The sequence below is a fragment of the Lissotriton helveticus genome, chromosome 3_1, assembly GCF_964261635.1.
Source record: "Lissotriton helveticus chromosome 3_1, aLisHel1.1, whole genome shotgun sequence".
Lineage (NCBI taxonomy): Eukaryota > Metazoa > Chordata > Amphibia > Caudata > Salamandridae > Lissotriton > Lissotriton helveticus.
The window spans coordinates 1,255,362,777-1,255,377,217 of record NC_136061.1 but is presented as its reverse complement, the minus strand read 5'-3'; the positions used below and the strand labels follow the sequence as shown (position 1 = coordinate 1,255,377,217).

The window sequence follows — 14,441 nt, the reverse complement described above, 5'->3', positions numbered from 1 at the left end:
AAGCCTGAGAAAGTCTAAAATTTAGGTGGTGTGATGGCTTAACCTCCTCCTTTGTCCAATCAAATTTGGGAATTCTTACACTTGCAACATTGGGGGGTGGTACACTGACCCGAAAAACAGTATAACTAGCCTAGGTTTATCTAGAGAAATTGTCCGACTTGTCCGAATAGCTGACCTGTCACTGACCCAACGCACTCTATAGGTGACTGATACAGAGAGCTGCGGAGCACTCTGTCCGAATTTTCCACAGAACCCAATCGGGGTTTTGGGAAACCTTAAGTGCTGGCGAAGCACTTTGCTGGGAGGTTCGAGAACCCAATCGGGGTTACTGGCAGATTCCTTGCAGAGAGGGAGTAGTGCAGGCGTTGCAACCGAAGCTGCAGGTGTTGGTCGTGCCCTTTGGTGAACCCGGTCCTGATCCAAATCTTGGGGTTATCCTGTCCTGACTGTCTATGAGCTGCACCTGCTCGCCTACTGGCACCTAAATCCTTGAGGGTCCTTTCCCATCTTTCCAACTGACCCGTGGCCAGGGTTGGTCTTCACTCTATCCTAGGTAAATATAAGTCTGTGTGGGGGTTGATATATTATCGTGTATTTCCTTTCTCTTTCCCTACTTTAATTGTGCAAAGCTGCTTAAATTGCATATGTTCCTTCTTTTTCCCCGTCCTTTGGTAAAAGAAACTTCACGCGTTTCCATTGATACTAGCGTGTCCCACTTTTCCCCTCCTTTAGTCAAATGCTAAATTGTTTCCATTTAGTGTATGTTCCTTTTCTTACCTTCCCTTTAGGGAATAAGCTGAGTTTAATAGTATGTTCCAAAATCTTACCTTGCCTATAGTGACTTAAGCTAACTCTGAATAAACAAATTGCATAAGTTTCATTTCCTTTCAAACTGCTAGTGAATTGCGAAAGTCTGCTTTGATTTAGCATGTTCCTTATTTTCTCCTTCCCTTTATTTTCTAATTTCTAAATGATTGGTATTCTCTGTATTATTCATAGCTACACGCTATTCCTAATTCTAGTTATAGATAGTTTAATCAGTGTGAATTTTATGCTCATGACAGATGATGATGATGATTAGATAAAGGTTTTAAAAGAATCCTGAGTCTGTGGTTATTATAAAAGTGAAATATTTATTAAAAGTTGTATTGCATGTGTTGCCTACTTGTTTTCACAGCTAGCTCCTTGATCCATTGTGATCTTAGGTACCTGTGACAAGGATTGGTAAGTCAGGAACATTGGACGTAAATAGAAAGGAAAGGGTACTGCTGGTAGTAGAGTGTAGGTTACCCGATTGAATAAAATAGAAATAAATTGAATCTTTATGGGCCCAAGTGTGCATTTGTTAGTCGGGTGACCTGCGCGCTCTATCAGGAGGTTGAAGTGGCCCTAAACTGTGTGCGGAGTGGTAGAGCCCCGGAGCCGGATTGTGTCCTGCTGACTTGTTTTTATCTAATAAGGCTCTTTGGATACCATACATACAGACTCTTGCAAATGCAATTGCGAAAGGCTCCCCAATTCCGGAATCATGGAGAGGCGCGGAGATTTTACCTATTTTTAAAAAGGGGGATAAATCAGATCCGGGGAACTACAGGCCCATTAGCCTGATTGATTGCCTGCAAAAAGTGATCGCTAGGCTTGTGTTGGCCCGCATTTTTGACTGGATAGATGAATGTAATATTTTATCCCTGTTACAGGCGGGTTTCCGCTCTCACCAAAGTACAATCAACCAGGTTTTTAGATTTGTTTTAATTTATTGGCGTGTGGTTGTCCTTAATGGTGGAAGAATCTACACTGCATTTGTAGATTTAAAATCGGCTTTCGATTTGGTACCAAGAGCTAGGTTGTGGGAAGCTCTAATTGAACATGGAATGCCTAGGGACCTGGTGTCTTTCTTGATTAAACTTCACCAAGGGAATTATGTTCAAGTACGTTGGGGCTTGCATGGTCAAGTGACCGATAGATTTAAGGTTGACAAAGGGGTAAGGCAGGGGTGTGTACTGGCGCCAACATTATTCTCACTCTACATTAATAAGGTGATAGATTACTATGCTGCTCATCCTACTGATACTCCGACACTTAATGGCAGTAAAATCCCCTTATTAATGTTCGCCGATGACACCCTCCTGCTTTCTAAAACCCAGAAAGGTCTTCAAATGGCAATCAAAAGGTTTGAGTTATTCTGTAAGGACTATGGCCTCATCATGAATATAGAGAAGACTAAATTTATGGTACTTCATAAACAGAAAGCTGTAAAGGGGTTGGGGATAGTCACTATGAATAACATTGTCTAGGAGCAGACAGATGTCTTTACCTACTTGGGCATTACCATAAGCTCCAAACTTAAGTGGAACCCACATATAGATATGTTACTGCTTAGACATGCCCAACTTTCTGGAGCCTTGGTAAAGAACACCACCAATCTTATACTAAACTGATAGCCCCTATATTGAAAATCTACAATGCTAAAATTTCAGCTTCAGTTCTGTATGGAGCAGAAATACGGGGTTTTAGTAATTTAACCGTATTATCAACTGCACAACATAAGTTCATGAGGTGTATAACGGGTTTACCCCAATCTACTCCCCTTTTACCATTGTTTTATGACTTGGGTTGCCAGTACCTGGTGGATGTGGCCTGTTATAGACCCCTGGCTTACTGGAGGAGACTTTGGGTCACCCCAGAACTTACTGAATATGCACATGCCTTCCTGGAGGTCAGGGACATCCTTGGTGCAGGCAAGATCCCGTGGATGAAACAGTTAAAACAATTATTGAATGACCTAGGCTTGAATTCGTTGTGGCAAAATCCAACTAATGCCATATTTCCCTCTCGTAGAGAGTTAAAGATGCAATATTGGAACATGGTTTTGATGAAACGTTTTTCAGCTATGTCCAGCCCTTCCCTGACCAGTGTGTACTTAGAGTACAAGCATGTACCTTGCTACGAGAAGTATTGGGACCTTATTACGGAACCATGTGACAGGAAAAGGTTTCATCAATTTAGGATAGGTACTCTCCCTATCAAATCATTTACTGGTAAATGGGCTGCTGGCTCAAGCTTGAATTGTTTTTATTGTCCTAATGAATTGGAATCTATAGGTCATGTTTTATTTAACTGTCCTGCCTATCGGAATGCTAGGCACAAATGGTTAATACCTTTCTTTCAGTCCAGGGGGATTGCATCAGGCACTGAAGCACTGAGGATTTTAAAAACTGATGATAATGAACTAACCATAATCGCTATTTCAAAATTTTTACATGCTATGTGGATTATTCGTGCCCAGGGTTTGCACGACTAATGTAACCACATTGAAGATCATGAAGTAGTTTCATTTTTTACCTGGTTCTATAATAGGTGATTTTTATTGGTGATTCTTTTATGATTATCATTGTTTAATGAATTTTATTTTAATCTACTGTAATTTGCATATTTGCACTATGAGCATTGGACTTAATGGAATGGACTTTTCTGTGATCAAGGAATTTTAAAAACAATGTATGGTTAATATTTTAAATCATAAATGTCTTTTATGAATTTTGTTTCGAATAAAGACTATCAAGACTTGAGTAAACATACTCAAAAGTGTAATTCTACCTTTGTGAATCATGCCCTACGGAGTTTGTCATACAAGTTATAAAAGGTTTGATTTCAACCTTTTTTTCTTCTATGGTAGTGTATATTTTTATCTTGATGACACTGTTTGAACAGGCTTGTGTTCCATACATTGAAAGAATTAATGAGTGCCGGAAGACCAATTGGTGAACAAAGCAAACACTAGGAGATGATGGACTGAGAGCTGAAACTTTTCAGACAATCACCCGTAGTCACAGATCTGGGTTGAATCCATCATCATTCTTTAGCTCACTTTGCCACCCCAGTTCAGACACAGCTATATGCAAATCAGTCTTGGCCCTGTGCCTCATGGGAACAGTCAAGCTCGAACTGCCAAGCCATGTCTTCCCTGGACCGGAAACAAGCATACTGGGACCGGTTTCGGGGTAACACCCCTCTTCAGTCAGGCTAGTTTAAATCCAGTGGCAAAGTGAGCAAGTGACCCATGTCTGGGCATACCCTGTCAACTTAGGACGAACAAAGCAAAAACATGTAATGGATTCCTATTATGTGACTATGCAGTAGCTTATCTTTCAAAATCGTCATTTTGTATGTTAAACTTGGTCAGGAGCCTGAAATGCTACAGAATTTATTATACATCAAAAGTATATTCCAATTTCTGCTCATTACATTAAAAATTATTTTGGAATTCGGACCGTTAGCCAGGATTAGACACGTCACTTTAGAAGAGTCATCCTGTTATTTTTTATCATTGCATTCTTTACTTCTTATTCTTTTCTCTGATGTTCTCAAAACTGGCTCTCCATATCTTTGTTGTTTGAAACATTAGTGCCACAATTGATTCTCATTTTGGAAATCTACTTGCAAAAAGCAATTTCTTTTAAGTCAGTCAGTCAGTAACACTTTATTTTGGCAGGTTACAGCCATAAAAGTACATAATGCATTATAATTTTAATATCACATCATCAAAAGGGAAGGTCTGGGGAATAACAAAATTGGAGAAATTAAAAATAAGCATAAGAAAAGTCCTAACAATATTTAAAAAAAATCAGATATCAAATACAATCCCAGCTACCTAGTATCAGAAGCAGCATCAAACACCCGGGAAGAGATGGGACATGAGGCCTTTATACGTGCATTAATAGTATGTTCAAGGGCATCATTAAAAGCAAATTGAACAACAATTTCTTAAAAAAATAACCTGTTTAAAAGAATAAATAGATTAAAGCTAAAAGAAATTAAAAAAATATAAGAAGAATCGAGAGGAACAGGGGGCGTTGAGAATAATTAATAATATCACAATTAAAAAGCATCTGAATTCTCCACACAGCCTATCACATGATGCCTGCGTTTACACCACATTGCGAATAAAAACTTGGCGATTGTAACAACAAAAACTGGGCAGGTATCATATTTAAATATCCTATAGGCCACACTATAACTTCTAATACCCAGATTCCTACAAAGTTGGAGAATCCATTTAGCCCTAGCCATCCTATATGCAGGACAAAACAAAATCACATGGATCTCAGTTTCTTCTACAATTTGCAACCCGGGCATAACAGCTTTTTATCCTCCGCCCACCTGTTTGTAAACACATAGAGAGGAAGCGTCCCGTGCCTGAATCGGAGAAACAGTTTCTTGGCTGCTAAGGGCTGAATGATATCAAGACCAGGCTCCTATATAGGACTGTTTGACGTCCAGGAACCTGGAAGTAAGACAAGTGGAGTCTATAGACTGAATTAGAAGCTCCATTCTATAACCAGTCCAGGCCAGAGTTAGAGATTGTTTGGAGATAGCTAAACAGGCCAGTTCGGGTTCCGTCCACAGATAATTTCTCCCTATATTGCGGAATGAGTCCCGAATATAGGTCAACCAAGGGATCTTCCCAGGCCCCCTCATTAACATGACTGATTTTAGCTCCTCTTTGAAATTTTCCAGTTCTGGCGTGCTCCAAAGCCGTCGCCAGTACTGGAGTGGGCGAAGGGCAATCAGATCAGCTATGGGGACGACACCCAGGTCCAGCCTTAATGGAATTAGAGGGGTGCTTTGGGGAAGACCCATGAGTTGACTTAAAAAGTAGTTTTCCGTCACTGTCAAGGATTTGCTGGGACAGTGACCCCATAGTTCCGCTCCGTAGACAGTGGCCCCCCTTGCTTGGCCTTATAAATTTCAACCGGAGGGCCAATGACTTTTACAGCGCAACTTCTATGGACCTTTAAAATGCCCCCACTGGCCTGGGTGAGTTTTAAATTTACCTTAGTAATCTGTGGCCGCCATTGCATTTTGTCGTTTATAGTGAGCCCAAGGTAATCAAATACTGGGACCCTTTCTAAGGGCTTAAAATCCAACTTAGGGTGGGGACAATTGGTGGAGTCAGCGTGGAAGACCATATACTTAGTTTTTTTTATATTAACCTCCAAATTTCTTTTCTTGCAAAACATGCTAAATGCTGCAAGGACACGCTGCATCCCCATAGGTGTTTTAGAGAGGAGCAGCGTGTTATCCGCCAACATCAGTACGGGGATTTTGCTATTAGCAAGTTTTGGGGAATCTATGTCCCTTACAGCTAACAGATCCTTGATTAAACCGTTGAGAAAGAGGTAGAAGAGTGTAGGTGCAAGGACACAGCCTTGTCTCACCCCCTTCTCAACCGGGAAGGGCGCTGTACGTTTGCCGCCTTTTCCAGATCTTACCCTAGCAAAAGTGCCATCAAGGAGTCGTTTAAGCTGTTGGCAGAGGTAGATTGGTACTCCCATCTCAAGCAGTAAGGTCCACAACTGGGTTCGATCTACCATATCGAACACGGATTTGAGATCCACGAGCGTAAGGTAGAGAGAACCGCCTTCCAGTATTATTGTTTTCCAGTGGATCAGCTGGAGTCTAAACAGCTGATCAATTGTTGAAATTTTGGTCCTAAAGCCTGCCTGTAGCGGAGTTAAAATATTATGGTCATCCATCCAGGTCTGCAATCTTCCCAGTAGAACACAGGCAAAGATCTTTTGAGTTACATCTATTAGGCTGATAGGCCTATAGTTACCTGGTTCTAGGGGAGACCCCTTTTTAAAGATGGGGATGATCTCCGCCCCCACACAAGTTGGAGGATGCTTCATACCACACAAGACAGCATCAAAAAGGGACTGCAGATACGGAGTCCAGATGGAGGGTTCAGATCTGAACAAGTCACCTGGGACACAGTCCAGGCCTGGAGCCTTATTCGGCAATACTTTGGCCAAAGCCACTGATACCTCCACCAACGTACATGGTGGTATATTTTCAGGGATAACCTCCATTAAGTCTATGGGTGTAGAGCCCATCTCTATATTTTCTGGTTGATTCTTTAAATATAGAGATTTAAAATGGGAACACCAGACCTCTTCTCCGAGGTTCGGTTCGATGGCAGACCTACACTCGGATTTACCTGTTTTTACCAGGTTTCAGAACCCTCTTGAGTCTTTGTCGATTAGAGCAGTCTTTATTGCCTGCCACCTATCAATTTCCCATTCTCTCTTTGCTGCTAAAATAGTATTCTTAAAATGTGCCCTTGCTACCTTAATGCTCACATTGTCCCCCTCGCGAAGATTTGTCAAAAGGTAGCTTTTAGCGACTCTACAAGCCCTATTGTACCAGGGGTTATTGCATCTAGTTTTTTTTCTTCTGAGGGAATGACTCTTTAAAGAAAAACCCGGCCAAGATTCCTACCAAAGCCAGATGATTTTTCCCCAACTCCTCAAGAGATTCACTGGCGTCGGCACTTTCAGTAATAAGGCATGTCCTTTGGAGGAAAGGAATAATGGATTTATACAAAGATGCCATTGCCTATGGGGTTTGTGTGAAAGTTGCCCAACGAATCCTTCTACCCCCATCTATTAATAATAAGTCTGGGGGAGGTAAACTATTGTCAGCCTGGGCTGGTTCCTGTTTGGACCAGTCCAAAGTTATAATCAAAGGATTATTATCACTTTCCATACGAGGCTGCACCTGAAAGTCTAAAATCCTATGCCAGTAGTCCACATTAACCAAAGCATAATCAATAGTAGAGTTCTGATCCATCCTACCGAAGGTAAACTTGCCGGGGTTGTCACCTGGAAAGCGGCCATTGCAAGCCCTTAAAGAGTGGTTGAGAGTGAAAGTAGTCAACTGCAGAACTAGGGGAGACCAAGCCTTAATTGGGTAGTGGTTACAAAATGGAATTCCCCAAGATGAGTCCTCTTCACTCGTGATGGGGTGGGGTAAGCCAGGTAAGGGTTCAAAATGACAACTAAAGTCCCCCCAATGATGAAGAGAACTTGCTCGGGCAACGTAGTAAGGAAGGTCGCCAGACAGTCTAGCGTCTGTGAGGTCTGACCATGCATAACAGGACGAGAATAGACATTAATAATGACGAACTTTGGAGAGTTACTAGGGGAGACCATAATACATAGGATATCCGGGGAGTGGGTTTCTATCAAATTTACTTCACATTCAAGATGTGTGCCAACCCATATGCTCAAACCTCCCGAGGGTCTTCCCCTAGGCCCCTGTGTAGCTGCTTTGCAAAAAGTTGCAAACCCTGCTCTATGTTTAGCGTTCAGGGTCCACGTCTCCTGGAATAGACAGATCTCCTGGGTGTCGATAAATTCACCCCAATCCGGTTGATCCATCTTGGTGGTTAAACCACCTTTATTCCAGGACAAGAATTTGAGGCCCTGATGCACTGCTGTCTTAAAATTCTGCATAACTGCAGTAGGTGGACCTAAATCAATGTCTTCAGATGGATTCACTATCTCGCCCTCGGCAATAAGTTCTTCATTACCATTACAATTACAGGCTACGTTCCTTGCAGCATTCTCTGTATCTTGGGGGGGAAAAAGGATCGTCAGGGGCTGTTTGCAAACTTCACCACCCTGTAACCTCTGGGATTCAGTAACCTGTCGTAGACTAGTAGTAAGTCCCTGAGTAGATACTGGGGTTCTAGCCCCCTCCCCACCCAACATGGGAATGCTAACAACCTGTACAACCCCAACTGCCACCCCAAGGGTTTCCCCACACCCCTCCTCGCGGTGAGCCACTGTGCCACCACAGGGGTAAAATCCCTTGTGACCCAACCAAGGTCCTGGTAGGTGGTGCCTGGCACCATTGTTATATCCAGGGATCAGTAAGTCCACCTGGTCCAAGACACTAAACCTATTGTTTAGAGGGAGAGGGGCTGATGGCAAACCACTAAGGGTGTAATTCCAGGAGTTTACACTAGCCACCCGTGCAGGGGCGTCCCATAATCCGGTTCTCCTCTCTGATAGAGAGTGAGCCGGTTAATGAGGGTAAAAGAAGGTTAGGGGGAATGAATGAATCCCAGTGACACCCCTATTTCTTTTAAGACAATAATAATTCTCCTTAGGGGGATACTCTTTTTGAGTTTCTGTTAATGTGTGCTTGAAGCCTATGAATTTCAGTGCATTTTCAGTATTAATTCATAGCTGTAACCCGCCACTGTAATTTAATTGTGATTTCTAGGTCCATATATATTCACTGAAAAAACAAGGTTGAAAAGGGAGTTACATTTGTGGCTCAAACACGTAAAATCACTGAAATCCATGTTATATTTAGTAAGGCACATGGTATTATTCAGTCGACTGCCAGGTTGTTAAAGAGTTAACAGTTTCTTTCTATCTGTACTGTTGCCAAATATGTGTTTTGTTCATGGCAGTCAACCATGGGTTTAAGCTTTGTTGTGTGTTGTAAGTGTTCCTAAACATACCGGTGAATTTCAATGCTTTTGTCCTTCTTCGAACTGCTGTGGATGTCCAACCCACACAGTGTACACCCCTCTGCCATGCACTGTGGGGGTTGGTCAAAGAGCCTGACCTGCAGACAAGCCCTGCACCCAACCCAAATGCGTTTTTTACAAAGCCTGACACTTGTGAGTCAAAAGAGACTTGCGAGTCAGACACAAAATGACGGTTGAATTCAGCCACTAAAATGGACAATGGCAAGCTTGTAACTGTGCAGTGATATGCAAAAGTGTTATTAAATGCTAATAACTCAAAACTACTGAACACATTTACACCAAATAAACAAAATATGCACGCTTCCTGGCATGAAAGTTCTACCTTAATTTCAGGTTTGGATGGTTTGTTTGGTTTGTGCAGATATGTTAAGTGGCGTCTAACAACAAGGGGGTCCCAAACTGACATTTCCCATTTTAGGTCCTATAGGAGTTTTTGCTACTCAGTACAGACAAAATCAGTTAAAACAACACCAGACTTGGCATGTCAATATACCTTTACTCAAGGAAGTACCTTTGTTTGGTGTACATCCATTCAGTAGTTTTCCAGAAATTATAGCTGAAAAAGTGTTTAGATCTCGCCCTGAAGTAGTTAATTTTAAAGATATCTAAACCATTAATGTGTGGTTGCTGCACAGATTCGCTAATACATTGAGGACTTATGGATCATGTTAAAAAAATAAAGCCACACCATTGGACAAGGGATTTTTTTTCCCAATCGTGCACAATGCTGATTCATAAACCCAGCTGTGGATTCACAAATGCACCTCAATCTGATCGGCTGGCCTTCACAGAAAACGATCTGCAGTGGACGCCCTATACATGTGCACCATGGCTCTAGAGACAAGCAGCCAGGGCTCAGGAAGCATGCTACGAACGTTACAGTTTGTTTTTTCATCTTTATACTACTTCTCAAGATATTTACTCTCCTATAAAGTCTAAAGTCCAAAGTTAGCAAAGTGAAAATAGATTGTGCAATGTATTTTAAACACACTCAGGCTGTGGCCAGGGTTTACTCCTATTGGATGCTAACACATTAATCTCTTTAACTAAAGTTGATGGTTTACAAAACAACCTTTATGTTAACATGGAATTTTTTATTTTTTTTCCATTTAATTGTGCAAAAAGTAACAAAAATGGATCCTACAAAGCATAGAAAATCAAAAACAATTTATACGGACAATTGAAAATAAAAAACATTTTAAAAAGAATTTAAGGATACTTTTTCACAACAGGGCTAATTAAGGGAGCGTCTTGAAATCGGACAATTTGCACTGTGACACAAAAATGACAGAGCAGTGTAAAATGCACGTGTCCTAGAGACAATTTTTGTAAAACAAGTTTGCCACTGAATTGTGAATTCTTCTTGAGTTGTTTAGTGGGGCCAGTCCCCCATATATATTTGTCCTTCCCCCTCATCCCCAGTAACTCTACACCTCCTTTGGGTGACAGCTCCAGGACCAGGTATTTGCACCCATATCTTGGAGCAACAGTGGGTAGAACACTTTGCAGGGGTTTACAAATTTGGTACGACAGCTTAGGTGGAGAGGTTGACAGTTAGAGAGGTGGGTGGTGCCCCTCTAGAGTTTACCCTGAAAGAGGTCACTAAAGGTATCAACAGTTTAACCAGTAATAAATGCAGGGGCCCTGATGGAATCCCTCCATACCTTTTGTGCCTGGATGTGGAGCTATGGGTCCATTACTGACTCTGGTATTGAATGCTGCTGCACCTCATGGGGTGCAGTGATCTTGGTCGTCAGCGGTTAAAGTTCCAATGCTTAAGAAGAGGGACAAGGACAATCAATTTCCGTCTTTATTCGATCATAAACAATCATAAAAGACACATATAGACAAATACAATCTAATATAAAAAGCATAAAATCTCATACAATACATTGTTTTAAGAGAGTATATCACCTTTAAAATCCCAAGGGTAATTAAAACAATACTAATTAAAACTGTGGTTATATTTAAAAAGGATCACTGGATGTACAGGATAAAATTACATAGGGTAGATTTTAGTCTCCAATATTTAAGATAACTGGCTAAGGGGAACATAGGGGCACCGAAATATAGGAAAAGGATTACATACTGCCAGCTCAGAAACTTAGCCATAGCAATAACTATCGCTTCAGTAGTTCCGGTTTTTAGAATACGCAAAGCAGTATTGCTTGATCTTGTCCCAAGGTTTATACAAATCGGCTTAAGCCATTTCTGTCATGGGCGTTAGTATGCAGGGCACACAAACAATATATGCGATAGAGTCTCATCCACTGTTACACAAGTATCACATTGTATATCCAGGGCGTCCCCCCACTTTTTAGTGAAGGTTTTTATGGGTAGTGTTCCTACTCTAAATTGATGAAACAATTTTCGATCACCAGGACGTGTGATAATATCTGTTAGAGGGAGGTTTATTACGGGGAAGGAGGTGTCAGGGGGCAGGTGCCGGGGTGCAGTGGCTCTGAAGCCTGCGCTGGGAAGATCGTGAGAGAGAACTAGGGACAAAGGAGCACCTTAATTTGTACCCGGTTGTGCAGGAACCCTTGCTCCAACTTATACTCATATTTAAAATCTAAAAACAGGCATGTAAAGGAATCACTAGCAACAGAGGACAAAGACTTTGTGTTAACCCTTTCCCTATATAGATCTTTGAGGTCTTTTTTTGATGGGAAGGAATTCCCTACTGGGTCCTGGGGATTTTGTTAGCCTTATCAGCATCTATAGTAAAACTGACAGCTTTTGCATAGGGAGCTAACTCCGGGTAGTCCAGAGTCTTCGCCAGTAGGCAAGTGGTCTAAAACCTGCAGCCTCCTCAAAAGGGATACATCCTAGATCTAATAATAGGGGTTTAATTATTTTATTTTATTTTATTTATTTTCTTTTATCATTCATATCATTCATATGGCGCACAATCATCCCCCAGGGAATCTCTCGGTGTCATAATGCAGTACTCTATCATTTTAAAATAATCAGGTTTTTAGATGCTTAAAAACAGTGAAGGTAGAACAGGCCCACAGGTCTTCTGGCAACGCATTCCAGTATTTAGGGGCCAGATAGGAGAAAGCATGGCCTCCCATCTTGACCTTTTTAATTTTCCGAGTTTGAAGGAGCTTTTTGGCCACTGGATCTTAGTTGCCGGACCAGGGTATACCATTGCAGTTTCTTTGTAAGGTATCTAGGTCCTAGTCCAAACAGCGCTTTGAAGACCAGGCACAGAAGTTTGAAAACTGCTCTTTTCCTAATAGGGAGCCAATGTAGCTCTCTCAATAATGGTAATGATGGGGTACGTGCTGGTTTATTCATATCGAGAATTGCCGCCGTGTTTTGGACGACTTGTAGCCTTGAAAGCAGGTCTTCCCTAATCCCCACCAGTACAGCGTTTCCATAATCGAGTCTTCTGACTAGAAGTGCCTGAATAAGGACCCTTCTGGTGGAAAGAGGGAACCAGGGAAAAATCTTTTTTAACGTACTCATCAGACCAAAGCACTTACCCTATAAGGTCTTTACATGTTCCTCCATGGATAGATTATTGTCCATTAAGATGCCCATGTTTTTTGTCAATTTGTTTTTGGGTAGGAGCTTCTCCAAGTTCCCCCGGCCACCACTCTGAAGTCCATAAATCCTCTGATTTCCCAAATAGTAAGACCTCGGTTTTGGTGGAATTCAGTTGTAAAATATTCTCTCTCATCCATGTGGCTATTTTTAGCATACATTGCTTAAATCTATCTCTGATTGCCGTGGGGTCCTTCTCTATGGGGACTATGACCTGAGTATTGTCCGCATAGGAGATGGTTTGGAACCCACAAGATTTAATGACGGCGGCCAGAGAGATGATATTAAACAATGTGGGGCTTAATATAGAGCCCTGTCGAACCCCTTTGTCCACCATTGTAGTCCGAGATACAAAGGTATCCAGTTGCACACATTGGGATCTGTCTGATAAAAAACTCTGCAACCATTCTAACGCCATCCCCGTGACATCAATCTCTTGCAGTTTATCTAACAAAAGTCTATGAGAGATGGTGTTGAAGGCTGCCGACAGGTCTAAGAGGACTAACATAGTAGGAGTCCCTTCGTCTAGCAATAACCTAATTGTATCTGTTACCTCAGTTAAGGCTAACTCCGTGCTGTATACAGCACGAAAGCCTGACTGCGAGGGGTCCAGAAGATTGTGATGCTCCAAATAGTTTGACAGTTGTCGGTTAACCAGAGTCTCCATAATTTGAGAGATGGGTCTATAATTCTTTAAATTAGCACAATCTGCTGAGGGTTTCTTGGGCAACAGTTTTATAAATACTTTCTTCCTTTTCAATGGGAAGGAAGAAGTTTTTAACAACAAGTTAAAGATTTCCCTGATAGGATTAACCAACTCCAATGCAAGTTCGGAGATGATGTGGGTAGGAGCCACAACAGACGTGCCCCTCATACATGTAGCACAGTGTCAATCTGATTTTGCGCTTTTATTTTGCTGCACTCGGTAGCACTTGCAGTTTTAAAAACTATACATTTGTATTTGTAATAACTGCTTTTAGAATCTATAATTTTCCTACCGTTTATGTGGGGGATTTGTTTTTGCTGATGCTGTCAGTCTATTGGGCACATTGCACGGAGCTATTTAGAGGGGTCTCTCTGGTCCACCGTGGTCCTGCACATGACCGTTTGAGTGGAGGGAGTACACCCTTCCCTAGAGGGACACGAACGGGCGCCATATTGGGCGATCAGCGTTCCAGTGCTCTGCCACCTCTGACACATAAAATGATCAGTGTCACGGGCGTGCAGCGGAGCTGCAGGCCCCTCATACATGTAGCACAGTGTCAATCTGATTTTGCACTTTTATTTTGCTGCACTCAGTAGCACTTGCAATTTTAAAAACTATACGTTTGTATTTGTAATAACTGCTTTTAGAATCAATAATGTTCCTACCGTTTATGTGGGGGATTTGTTTTCTCTGATGCTGTGAGTATATTGGGCACATTGCACGGAGCTATTTAGAGGGGTCCCTCAAGTCCACTGCGGTCCTGCACATGACCGTTTGAGTGGAGAGAGTACACCTTCCCCTAGAGGAACACGAATAGGTGCCATCGAGGGCGGTCAACGT

The 14,441-nt window shown here is 41.9% G+C and overlaps 1 long non-coding RNA gene across 3 annotated transcripts in view; it reads right to left on the bottom strand.

Moving 5' to 3' along the window:
- LOC144824924 (uncharacterized) overlaps positions 1–13,982 on the bottom strand; it is a 364,565-nt gene extending 350,583 nt beyond the window's left edge. For 2 of the 3 annotated variants that reach the window (XR_013609180.1, XR_013609182.1), the window contains exons 1-2: positions 13,894–13,982; positions 11,008–11,117 (exon numbers count right to left, since the gene is read on the bottom strand). This is a non-coding gene — a long non-coding RNA (uncharacterized LOC144824924). The remainder of the gene's footprint in view (positions 1–11,007; positions 11,118–13,893) is intronic. The other variant, XR_013609181.1, reaches the window with a different exon arrangement.
- Positions 13,983–14,441: the final 459 nt, after the last annotated feature.